The sequence below is a fragment of the Pangasianodon hypophthalmus genome, chromosome 2, assembly GCF_027358585.1.
Source record: "Pangasianodon hypophthalmus isolate fPanHyp1 chromosome 2, fPanHyp1.pri, whole genome shotgun sequence".
NCBI classification, from domain to species: domain Eukaryota; kingdom Metazoa; phylum Chordata; class Actinopteri; order Siluriformes; family Pangasiidae; genus Pangasianodon; species Pangasianodon hypophthalmus.
Genome location: NC_069711.1, coordinates 7979959 through 7993607, shown reverse-complemented (window position 1 = coordinate 7993607; position 13649 = coordinate 7979959). Strand labels below are relative to the sequence as shown.

At 40.4% G+C, this 13649-nt stretch overlaps 1 protein-coding gene across 11 annotated transcripts in view; it reads right to left on the bottom strand.

Moving 5' to 3' along the window:
• Positions 1-13649, bottom strand: part of foxp1b (forkhead box P1b) — a 165476-nt gene that overhangs the window by 124999 nt on the left and 26828 nt on the right. For 8 of the 11 annotated variants that reach the window (XM_034310961.2, XM_034310965.2, XM_034310977.2 and 5 more), the window contains one exon: positions 5257-5306. The exons of the other annotated variants lie outside the window; for them this stretch is intronic. The gene's annotated coding sequence lies outside the window, so the exon portion shown is untranslated. The remainder of the gene's footprint in view (positions 1-5256; positions 5307-13649) is intronic. 11 annotated transcript variants of the gene reach the window in all.

Genomic DNA, 13649 nt, shown 5'->3' with positions numbered 1-13649 from the left:
ATGAAAACCACTTCCAATTAAGTGAGGTGGATATGCTTGGAAAAAAAAAACATGACCTTATCATTTTAATAGGTAGAAAGCCAGTGCAGGTAAAAAGATTCACACACATTTTACACCTACAAACCTGTTTTAAAACACAAAATGCAGAGAAACCCAATCATTATATTTTCATAAGGGCTCAACAATAAATTTACAGTTCATTATTATCTGGGATTATTGTATTACTGTATTTCAAAATATCTGTTTGTCCAAAAGTTCATTTGCCCTGTTTATCAGATTCACATCCTCAATGGTGAACTTCACCATATTGACTCTCATATCAGTGAGTAGTATCATATCTCTGAACCGACGTGAAATTGTGTAGTGGGAAAAATGACAAGAGATCGATTTCCATAAGTTTCATAAGCATAACTGACTATGTAAATACGACTGATTTCTTATGGGGGCGGGGGAAAAGTAGCCAAGCAGCTTATTTGCATGATCAAATGACACCATTTACATTCATATTTTCCATTTACTATTAATTTGTTAGGTACACAGCTCAGCAATCTCGTCTGACTGGTAGAGTTTCTTTTTCTTTCAATAAAAATTATGCCTGTGGCTGTAGAGATCGACAGTGCTTTTTTTTTTTGGGTGATTTCAGGGTGCCTGAGACCCTGGTGCCCCTCTGAGAAAATAGTGGGATACAGAAGTAAGGTTTGCTTTAAATAAGTTCAGTACACACGCACAGCATATAAAAATGCATATAAAATATGATGAATCCTTCTGTAAATGTTCTAGCCTTACATTGAGACATTAAACTATCTAAACATATCGAGAGAAAAATCATACATTGAGCACTTTTTCTTTCCATTTTTGCAATGATGCCTACAACAACAAAATCTTAAATGAGTCATGAGTCAAGACTTGCTTATTTCTGAACTAGAGTGCGGTGTCGATGATGTTGCAGAGTGCTCGGAGACGGGTGTGACTCAACAGGAGATAAGGAGAATGAGTGTCTCCTTTCGTATGAACTGCACTCGAATTCAGACATCACCACCTTCACTTTGACTAATATACTGTATATTTTACTCAGAAGAGAGAGCATCGGGTTTGACATAATAACTAGGGAATGGCCCCAAACAGGCCAATAATTGAAAAATGTCAAATGTCCAAAAAAAATATTTATGCACATAATAGCCTGAACAGAAACAGCATCTTGATTTTGACAAGTTGCATGCCTTGGTGATAAAACCAAGTATTATTCTCGACTGCTGACTGAGGAGATTTTTGGTAGGTATGTCAAGACTGTGAGTACAGTTTGAGTGTTGTGAGTGAGTCCTGAGTGAGTGCTGTATTGAATAAGGCAGCCTTATGATTGAAAACAGAATACCAGTACTAACTTTACATATACATATACATATACATATACATATATATATATATACATACACACACACACACAGTTATTTATTTATTTACTACAACTTGGCCCTTGTCAAAGTCGCTCAGATCATTATGCTTGCCCATTTTTTCCTGCTTCCAATACATGATCTTCGAGAACTGACAGTTCACTTGTCAACAGACTTGAGAACAGTCAGTTCTTGAAGATGATGTATTGGAGACAGAAAGAATGGGCAAGCGTAATGATCTGAACGACTTTGACAAGGGCCAAATTGTGACAGCTAGAAAACTAGGTCAGTGCATCTCCAAAAGGCAGGTCTTGGGGGATGTTTCCGATATGCAGTTGTTAGTACCTAACAAAAGTGGTCCAGTGGAGGACAACAGGTGAACTGGCGACATGGTCATGGGCAAGCCTGTCTGGTCCGATCTCTCAGAAGAGCTACTGTAGCACAGATTTGCTGAAAACGTTAATGCTGGCTATGATAGAAAGGTGTCAGAGCACAGTGCATCACACCTTGCAGAGTATGGGGCTCAGTAGCTGCAGACGGGTCGGAGTGCCCATGCTGACCCCTGTCCACTGCCGAATGCACCTACAATGGGCACGTGAGCATCAGAACTGGACCATGGAGCAATGGAAGAAGGTGGCCTGGTCTGATGAATCATGTTTTCTTTTGCATCACGTGGACAGCCGGGTGCGTGTGCGTCGCTTACCTGGGGAGGAGATGGCACCAGGATGCACTATAGGAAGAAGGTAAGCTGGCGGAGGCAGTGTGATGCTCTTGGCGATGTTCTGCTGGGAAACCTTGGGTCCTGGCATTCATGTGGATGTTACTTTGACATGTACCATGTACCTAAACACTGTTGCACACCAAGTACACCCCTTCATGGCAACGATATTTCCTCATGGCAGTGGCCTCTTTCAGCAGGATAATGCGCCCTGCCACACTGCAAAAATTGTTCAGGAATGGTTTGAGGAACATGACAAAGAGTTCAAGGAGGTGACTTCTCCTCCAAATTCTCCAGATCTCAAATCGGCTAAAAATCGACTGCCAATGTGCCAGATACCACAGCACACCTTCGGAGATCTTGTAGCGCTTCTGTGAGATCGGACCAGATGGGCTAGCCTTCGCTCCCCACACACATTGATTAGCCTTGGGTGCCCATGACCCTGTCGCCAGTTCACCGGTTGTCCTTCCTTTTGGACCTCTTTTGGTAGGTACCAACCACTGCAAACATGGAACACCCCACAAGAGCTGCCATTTTGTCATCTAGTCATCACAATTTGGCCCTTGTCAAAGTCGCTCAGATTCTTACACTTGCCCATTTTTCCTGCTTTCAACACAATATCTTTGAGAACTGACTGTTAACTTGCTGCCTCATTTATCCCACCCCTTGACAGGTGCCATTGTAAGGAAATAATCAATGTTATTCACTTCAGTGGTTTTAATGTTATGGCTAATCGGTGTTTACACACACAGTACTGTGCAAAAAGTCTTGGCACACACAAAATATTCATTCAAAAGAAATTAAATGTTCCTGCATTAAAAAATACTATAAAGAGCAGTAAACAGTAATAAATGAAACAAAGTCAATATTTGGCGTGATGACCCTTTGCTTTAAAAAACAAATTAGTAGTCTCAGGTACAAGTTGTGCAGTTTTATTAGGAAATTAGCTGCGAAGTTTTACTGAGCATGTTGCAGAACCAGCCACAGAGCATGCAAAACCCAGCAGCCTTCATTATGTTTTATGTCTGAAAAGTGGTCTCTTACGTAATATGCTGCTTTCTTTACTGACATAGAAAAATTTTTCTTTATCATTTAATTTTGTGCTGGAAAACTAATGCACACACACACACACACGTTGGACATTGAAAAAGACATTGTTACTTTAGCTGTCTAACACAGTATATTGAAGCTGAAACTAAAAAAATGAACATTTGCGAACTTTTTTGCTTTACTTTGAGGGTTCTTTTACATCCAAATTGGGTGAACAGTGTAAAAATTGCATATTTTATATGTAATCGCCACCCCGGTACCAAAAGTAATTGAAAAAACTACCAATCATAATTTACATTGTCATTTTTAATACTTGGTCGCGAATCCTTTGCAGTCAATGACTGCCTGAAGTCCGGAACCCATAGACAGCACCAGATGCTAGGTTTCTTCCCTGGTGATGCCCTGCCAGGCCTTTAATGCAGATGTCTTCAGTTCCTACTTGTTCTTGGAGAGTTCTGTCTTCAGTTTTGGCTTCAGCAAGTGAAATGCATGCTCAATTGAATTCCAGTCAGGTGATTGACTTGGCAATTGCAGATTATTTTACTTCTTTGCCTTAAAAAAAAAAAAAACTTGGGTCGCTTTCGAAGTATGCTTCTGGTCACTGTCCATCTGCACTGTGAAGCACCAGCCAATGAGTTTTGAAGCATCTGGCTGACTCTGAGCAGATAATGTAGCCCTATACACTTCAGAATTAATCTTTCTGCTTTTGTCAGCAGTCACATCATCAATAACACAAGTTAAGTTCCAAAAAACCAGCCATACATGCCTACAGCATAAGAAGAGGTGGTATTCTTTGGCTCATGAGCAATTCCTTCCCTTTTCCATACCCTTCTCATCATTCTGGTACAAGTTGATCTTTGTCTCAGCTGTCCATATGTTGTTATTGCAGAACTGTACAGGCTTTTTTTTTTTTTTTTTTTTTTTTGTTAACATGTTTTTTTGGCAAACTTTAATCTGCTCTTCCTGTTTTAAGGCTTACCAATGCTATACATCTTGTGGTAATCCTTCTGTATTTACTCTGGTGAAGTCTTCTCTTGATTGTTGACTTTGACACAGACAAACCTATCTCCTGGAGGGTGATCTTGATCTGGCCAACTTTTGTGAAGGGGTATTTCTTCACCAGGGAATGAATTCTTTTGTAATCCACCACAGTTGTTTTCTTCTGGGCCTTTTTGTGCTCCTGGGCATTCTTTCTTTTTAGGAATGTACCAAATGCACCTAATGTTTCTGCTATCTCTCTGATGGGTTCGTTTTGATTTTTCAGCCTAATAGTGGCTTGCTTCACTAGCAGGCACAGTTCTTTGGACTTCATATTGAGAGTTAACAGCAGCAGATTCCAAATTCAAATGCCACACTTGAAATCAACTCTATCCTCACCTTTCATCTATTTAGTTGTATGTAAAATAATGAGGGAATAACACACAAAGGCCATGGAACAGCTGAGCAGCCAATTGTCTAATTACTTTTGATTCTTTAAAAAGGGGGAGACTACATATGTTTCACAAATGGAAAGCTACTTATGGACCAGGACATCCTTCACTGATTATTAGCAGCAGTATGGAAGACATGAAAGATGAACCTGTGTGTGTTTGTGTGTGCGTTTGACTGAAGGTCATATACAGTAAAAGGGTTTACAGTACACAAAGGTCTTTAAGCATAGTTTGGTAATGTGGTGTATTCTCAGCATCACTGTTTGTTTACTGCATGTTTACACACCACACAGGACACATGCCAGTATGACAGGGGTCAAGAACATAGCTCATGGGCTACAGCAAGGCAACAAAAAACAAAAACTAAATTCTGATGGTAGTCTGAAACAGAAAGGTATGTATGAGAAGGAGAAAAGAGAGTTCTTCTCAAGCTATTATTTTATTTAGCTAGAGAAGCTGGTAGTAGAATTTCTAAAGCAATATGTGAAATGTATCAGTCTGATTTCAGTAGTTTATCACAACAGGATAGAAATAACATGCAGATGGAATTTAGCGGTGCATATTTCAAAAGTATTTAGTAGCATATTTCCAAGGTGCAGTGATTGTGTTTGTTACTAATTTTAACGCACATACACAACCTGTACTACTTAAAACATCATACACTTACTTTTCTCTGACTTTAGCATCCAAAAAGACTGTGACACTGGAGTCTTCTCCCTAGAGAAGACAGAGAAATTGGAGAAAGACAAGAGGAAAGAAAAGAGAAAGAAAAGAGAAGTTTTGAACACTGCTCCACCTACAGTAACACATTTCAATAAATGCTTTGTGCTAATTAAGCATCTATTCTGATAGCTTCATCTCCACACAATCAAATTGACTTTACTTCAAGAAGGATTGGAGGCGACGGTGAGGGAGAGTTAGAGCGGGAGAGGTCACTTTGAACCAGTTGTTCATTAATGCCACATTAACCCGGTTCCTCTGAGCGTCTCTTTCGCTCCTTGTTTAAAATATCTGGTGGTACATATTTAGCATCTTGGAGAGGGCCAAAATTCCCTTGATTAAACAAATAATAGCACATTCAAGAAAACTGTAATTGAGTTCAAATTGATTCGTGCCAGTGCTCTAATTGCATTTAAACACTCTTTGTCCCTAACCCTAGATTCCTGGCTTCTTAATTACTGGGCCCTCTGAACACCAATCCCTGCGGTGCCAAAATGGGAAAATAAAAATAGTGTAAGCTTTATGGTACGTCGTTAAAATGACCTATAAACTTTTTTTGTATTCACTATAATGAAACCCCAGCAGACAAGTAAGAGGGTGGAGGGTGGGGAGTGCTCTGGCTCATGTTCCAAACGCTACATATTAGCCCTATCCCCGATGGACGCCGTGCTGTCACTCAATCTCCTGACTCCTCTCTCTCTCCTCATCATTGGGGGAAAAACACGAGAGGCGCGGAAGACAGAAATGTGTTTCCTGAACAAGAGGTGAAAGAGGTGGAGAAAAAAAAAAAAAAAAAAAAGGCACATCCTGGCTGGAGGAATGGCCGCCGCTGGTGTCTTTCTTGCCGAGGCAGCAAAAGCTTCAAGAGAGTACGGCGTCTGCCAACTCAAACAGTGCACTCTGTGTGTGTGTGTGTGTGTGTGTGTGAGGTGGCCTTCCTGAGGGCTCGGTGCAGATGGAGCTCTGTGAATAAAGGTAACGAGGGAAAGACAGCGCTACTGTAAACTGTGGGGTCTCCCCTCCCTGGCCATCTTTCACTAGGGCATTCCGAATCAAACAGCAGAATCGACTCCACCTAAAAAATACCCCGCATTGTTATTTCCATCCAAACCTTCCATTGAAATACAAAAGACCCAAAAAAAAAGTATTTGGAAAGAGGGCAGCTCTCCTATTTTATTGGTTTGTGATCGTGCCAAACAAAATGCCAGGAGAGCGGCGATGACATTCAGCGGTGGTTTCAAAATACGAGCCGTTCAAACACGATTAGACTCTTTATATTATTGTTGAGAGTCTGACACTGAAGAGGAAACCAGAACAATCAATTCAACCAAGTTTTTTTTCCCTCTTCCTTCCTCCCCCCATCTCACTTGCTCTCGCTGAATTTAGAAACACTAATTAGTTTTGCTCTCATAAACCCAACCTGAAAATGGCCAATTAGATAGTGTGAAGAGGGAAACGTGCTGAAAAAACACGCACATGAAGGGGAAGAGAAAGAAAAAGAGAAAAAAAAAAAAAAATCATCCTTCAATTACAGTCTCGGAGCCACTTCAACGAAAGATGAAAAAAAAAAAAAAAAAAAAAAAAAAAAAGAAGTCGTTTCACACTCTTTCCAAAGTGAACATATGTTGTGACCGCATTCAAAGGCAAAGCATGAAATGAGTAGAGACCACGAGAGCACATGGATACTGAAATGGCAGGGTGTAAATGAACTAAGATCATAAAACTACATCTGTACTAGATGGCATTGAAGCCTCTCGGGTGTGTTGAGGTCAGTCGTGCTAACACAGCCACCTGGTTAACCACGGCAGCACCTGGGTCTGAGAATGCCTTAACATAATCCTTACCAGCACTTCCTGTTGTCCATTTAACCAAACCAAATCCATCATGACATTCCATATTTTAATGCTAATGTCTCCAAATGACCAAATCTTATTTTCTAATCTTAACAACCAAAACTAGCCAGTTCCTTTTTCATTTGAAGGCATGCCTTTATGTTCTTGCCAGGATTTGATGCTTCCACACTGTGAAGTGTCATATGAAATTAATGACAAACTTGTGCAAAATTGTCTTCCGGAATTTTTTCTTCCCTTGGAGCTGACCTGGTCCAGTCTTTCATCAGTGTCGATGTGAAGACTGATGGTCTGTCAGAATCTTGCTACCCCCCGCACCTTTTCCAGCTCTGGCCAGCTTCTGGACTGGCCAAAGTGGCTAAAATTGAAAAAAAAAAAATACAGGCAGCATTTACTGGACATTAATTCTCAGATGTCGGGGGTCGGTGCCAACGTCCTTGCCGCCGATGGTAGAGAGGCCAGCAGAGTTCATGCTGACTGCAGCTTGCACCAGCGCTGAACATCTGCTCATGAATGAGAGCACTGCCCGCTTAGGAGGGGAGGAAGGGGGGGAAAAAACTGTGCTACGGAGCACCGATGATGAAAAATTCAACGCTCTCTTTCGCCTGGCGTGCTTGTTTTGCAGCTATTCTCCCGAGTCCTACCCTGTAGAATTGCGTTAGGAAAAGTTTCAAGTGTCGACCTGACAGAACAGCTGGCACCAAACAGGGATCTGGTGCCCACGGTGAGCTCTGGGGACTTTCACGTGGAGATCCGTACACTCATTCTCAAACACTTGTTTTGTCCTTGAAGAAGGTTTAGCAAGAGGGGGGCAGTTAAAATACTACTCAGGTGATAAGGTCAAAGAGGCAACTACAGTGCATTTAGCAAATGAATCCAGATGCAATGGACCACATGCTCCGTTCAAAATTACACTGCGAGACAGAGAGTAAAGTATTCTTTCTAGCTCATCACTTCAGCCTGGTTCTCTTACGTGTAGTAGTGGGTGGTGTTCCCAGAAATTTATAGCACACTGTAATTTATCATAGTATTGCTTTCAGAGGTGTAGTCAAAAAAAATTGACCAATCCCACCTGCTAGCGCAGTTATGGTGTTTGTTTGCACCTGCCCACATAATTTCCAAAGGTACTTATTTGTTTATATTTTTGGAAATAGAACCAACAAGTAATTCAAATCACATTGACCCTCACCTGGATAAAGCCTTTACTAAAGATGAATAAACAAGCAAGGTGAATTCATCATGTAGTACCATGCAAGCAACCTGCCCCATCCAGTACACTCCCATGTTAATGAACGTGGCCTTTTCTTGTCCAGCTAGCTACATGAGTGACAATTTTCTCCCAACCATGAGAGTAAAAACATCCATTCCCACAGCCTTTTTTTGTTGGGCACCGTAGGATCTCAGTCCAAATGTACACCTCTAATTGGCGTCTATCACAGTATAACGTGATATTCGTTCAATTTTGCAATGAATCACAATAATTTATATATTTCTGGTATTCTTTGGTTCCGTGTTGATCACATAAACAAACCAAACTGAACTTCACATACCTCCACCCCAACAAGGCTACTCCTTCTTTTTGCTAATTGTCTGAAATACCTTAAAATATACTTAAAACAATAAGAAAGCTATTGAAGAAAAATCATTTCAGACCTCTGACCTTACTGTGACCTTGACCCTGTCTGGATCAATTCTAAAATCTAATCAGTTCATCTGCTGATTACAGTGCTAATTCCATATAAATCCTACAAACAAATGAACCATTCATTCTTGAGATGTGCTAACAAGAATCTCAGATGGGTGAATGAAAAAACCTGAAAACATAATGCCTCCACCACTTAATGGCATAAAAAGTATAAAAGACAAATCAAGTGAAATTTAAGTTTGCCGTATGGCCAAAAATATGTGGACATCTGACCATCACACCCATATGTCCCCATTCCAAATCCATGGGCATTAACATGGAGTTCGTCACCCCCTTTGTTGATACAATAACCTCCAAAATCTACTGAAAAGCCTTCCCAGAAGATTGGAGTATGGCTGAAGGGATTTGTGCTCATTCAGCCACAAGAGCATTAGTGAGGTCTGGTACTGATGTCAGGCGAGGAGGCCTGGCACACTTCAGCATTCTATTTCATCCCAAAGGTGTTCAGTGAGGTTGAGGTCAGGGATCTGTGCAGGCCACTCGAGTTCTTCCACTCCACACTTGGCTATGCTTTCATGGACCTTGTTTTGCGCACAGGGGCATTATCATGCCCGAACACAATTGGGCCCTTTAGTTCCAGTAAAGGGGAAATTGTAATGCTACAGCATACAAAGACATTCTATACAATTGTGTGCTTCCCACTATGTGGCAACAGTTTGAGGAAGAACCATATATGGGTGTGATGGTCAGATGTCCACATACTTTTGGCCATATAGTGTATTTTCGAAATAAAAATAAAACATGTATCAACAGAAAGGGTTCAGGCATCCAAGCTATTGTTTTTAAATAGATCTATCCAAACCTGTTCTAGCCAAAGAGCCAATCCTAACGCAGCGGGCAGCTCCAACACTGGTGCTGTGCATAGCTATAAGTCAGGTTTTAGGCTGATAACCTCACCAGAATTAGCCTTCATAGTTAAGAGTAGCTTTAGCGCAGCTGAGAGTACACAGTCATCAGCTCTTCCTATCAATACACTTGAACAATATTTCTGTCTCTGTAACAGTTTATTATATGAATTACCAATGACGGCACTCGAGAATAGACAAGAAACAAGTGGCTGAAATACAGACAGAGTGAGTGATTTTCAGCTTCTGTGCTGAGTGCTCGCTGATGTGCACAGACGATGTGGATACCAAAATAGAAAATTATGTTGCCTATGTTTTTGTGTCTTTCAGTCTTTCACTATGACACATCACATTCTCTGTAGATTATATGATATAAGTTGTCTTCTCACGTAAACGTGTTCCATTTCAGTATAAACGTATGGCGAGAATTTATACCTAAAAAGGAGAATTACAACCAGCGTACAGAATCCACCATCATACCACCCACTACTAATGCACAACAAGTATACTGAAAGTGAAAACTGAAGGAACCAAAAGCTGTTTTTCCTTTTGGAACAGCAAAACATCGGCCATCGAGCAAAGTAAGAAGTAGAACATGGGTGTGTCATTCAGTGAACTCCACATTTGTGTCTGCGAAGTTTCTTAATGTGCCCAACTAGAGTCACCAAACACGAGAATCAGTTACCGCCTGATCATCACGAGCTCCACTCTCCTTTACTATTTACATAAATTCAGTGTACCATTACGTTTACGGCAGATTGCGGCCTGTTCTTTGGAGTAGGGCAGCATTATGAGTAATAGCACATGTTTAAGGAAGTGGTGACTTAGAAATAAACGATTACCTCATATTCAGCAATTTCACTTCTGTCTTGGGCCAAAATAGGATAATTTCATCAAACCATCAACATTTGGGCTTGGTACAGTGAGCTGCAGCAAAATGAGGAACAGAAGCTAGAAGTCTAGTCTCAAGATGTACAGATAACTCCACGTTTCATAAAAGAGCCTGTAGACACTACAATGGACTCCAGGCCCAAGCCATGTATACCAGTGCCTGAGAGGCTGAAAAAAAGACAAACAATGTGAAATTTAGCCAAATGTGGGGATGCTTCTATGCTATCCCCAAGCAAGGCTTTGTTAAAATACCTGATGAGATTCTTTTAACATTTTCCTTCCTCATGGCATCAATAGATATTTGGTTACAACCCCTTTGATTGAACCTGATAATGCATACTAAACACCCCCAACACACACACAAAACACAATAAAAAGCTAACAACTAACAGCTCCAGTCATGGAAAACACTTTAATATAAAAGCATGTGGCAGACAATATAGCCACTTGATTAAAAGTTTAATAAACCAATTTTCACTTACAGAGCTGAATCCTATTTTATTAATACATCTAAACGTGTCAGCATACTGTTTAAAAAAAAAAAAAACTAAAGTAATAGCCTTGGTAAATATGACTGCTTACTTTTAGCACAAGCATTGTTGACACTTAATGTAATTTCATTGAGGGCACTGGAATGAAAGCACGGCAGGGGTAATAATAAACTCCTAATGAGAATTTTCTCTTCTTGTAGACCTTGACAAGATAGCCATAATGCCCGACTCCTCTTTTTGAATAAAATAATTGTTACAGTTATTAAAGATTAATCTCATCAGAGGCTAGATGACAAAATAATTCATTACCAAATACAAGGCTTTTAATAGCCACAAATTAAATTTCGCTTGGGAAATATGTTTCGAGATGAAGGAGATCATTATTTCATATAAATATTGGTTTCTGTGTGCCCTTGAAAGACAAAAACGTCCAAATACTCATAAAAAAAAAAAGCAATTAATCAATTACAGCTAAATAAAGCAGATTAGATTTTTAGAGTTTAAAATCTATTTTTTTTTATAAAGCTTTCATCATTAAGAGTTGGCTCCTACACAGGCATATGCTTAATAGCTTCCTGTTTAGATGAAGGAAGCAAAGAACAAAACTCTGTAAGAGCTTTGATGTGTTTGCTGCATCGTGTTTGTGTTAGCTCTAACTCCTGTGCAGGGCCTCTTTCACATTTTACATACATCATTTTTACTGATAGTGTGGAAATTTGCACACCTGTTTGCTCTGACCATGTCTTTCACTCTCGTGAGTGCACATGAACACGGACGGTGGAGAGGAAATGCTTTATTAAGATCCTCCAGCCATAAAGAACATGGGGTTGACTAATCGGCTGCATTACCGTCTGAGAGCCTGAGTTATTTAGACCCAATAACGCGCTAACACATTGTTGAGAGTGGAGGGAGCAGTGAAGTTATCTCCACCGTAATAACATCACTGCAAGGCCTGATGTTGTTTAGATCAATAAAGACCCATTACAAGAACAGGCTTCAACACAGATAAGCGGGCCTCGCTGCAATGATCTAACACTCACACATCGGAGAAGCATCCTCTATTAAATAAAGAGGCCGATAGAAGACAACTCATAAGCGGTGCTAGTTAAAATAGGCGAAAGTGCATTTTTTTTTTTTTTAACCCAAGCCATTTCAATAGCGTTGGTTATTGTGGTTAGCTTCAGTGCTATAGCAGGGTGGGAGCTGGGATGGGTTGACCCAAATACCCAGAGGCGCTGGGGTTCTGAGTGTGAGACAGTGTGTGTGTGTGTGTGTGTCTCTGGGGGTATGGGTGCTATGCGTACGACCTGCAGTGACATAGCATATTTTGTTTCTCTATCTCAAAGTTGACAGAATTATATTTAATGCATGTAGAAACGCACTTACTTACTGACTTGCATCACAAAACTCTTAAATTACAAACAAGGTTTAGTGCTACGTTTGAAAAAACATGTATAGATCTCCATATCTGCCTCTGCTCTAGGCCGTAAAAGCTAATATACAGGTTTCCTTGCCCCCTCCCTTCAGAACCATGACAACACACATACAAACAAACAAACACACATACATACACACCCTTCCTCTAATCACACACAATCATTGCGAAAGACAAGAAATTCTTTCACCTGCCAAACAAAATTCCAACATGTACCGAGTTGTGATGTGAGGCGATACATTCGTAGACAACAATGTTATCTTCAGAAGAAAAACAAAAAAACAACAGGGCAAGTTCACAGTTTAGGTTTTAATTGCACAAATGGTTTTGTATGGGGGAGGTTGTTTTTTGTTTTTTCTCCCCAAGTCGTTATTTTTTAAGCTCCAATAAACTTATTTAGTCTGGTCAAGGGACAGGAAGTGGTGGAGAGAAAATGTTACTTGCGCATGTGTACGCATGTGCGTGCGTGCGTGCGTGCGTGCGCTGAAACAGCGTGTACTTTCTCTAGTGAACACATGCTCTCTTGATGCAAATGCGGCCCCGAGGACTGCAGCACTAACAGACACTACTTCACTAAACCACAGGAAAGACTGCTCTGATGTTACCTCCGACACCTCATGCTCTGAGATAAGGAGAACAAAAAGAGAAAAGTCCCTTCTTGGGGGTTTCACTGCTGAGCACTTCAGAAAGGCCGCAGGTGACGGTCAATATGAAGAAAAACTCTTTTCGCAGGGTTGGTAGTAACTCAATCTTTCCTACTCAATAACTTTCTGAGGCTTTGTCGTATTTTCTGAATATCGTGCTTCTGTTGCTTTGTTTTGTTGTGTATACTCTGATATCAAAACTCGACCTTTTGCACACGTTCAAATCATCATGGCCTGTTTACACAATGTGGCTAACACGTACGGCACAGAAGAAATAAAACTGTATTTGATTATTAAATCACATGCACTGAGTTATTAAAATAGCTATTAAACCATTAAAAAATAGAATACATTATATACAAGAAATGTATATATGAAAACTGTATTGCAGAATCACTGATATAACATGGGATTGCAGGGCACTTTAAGAAATCGGCAATCTCTGTAGAGTGTGGTATCACCGACCTACCCACATATCG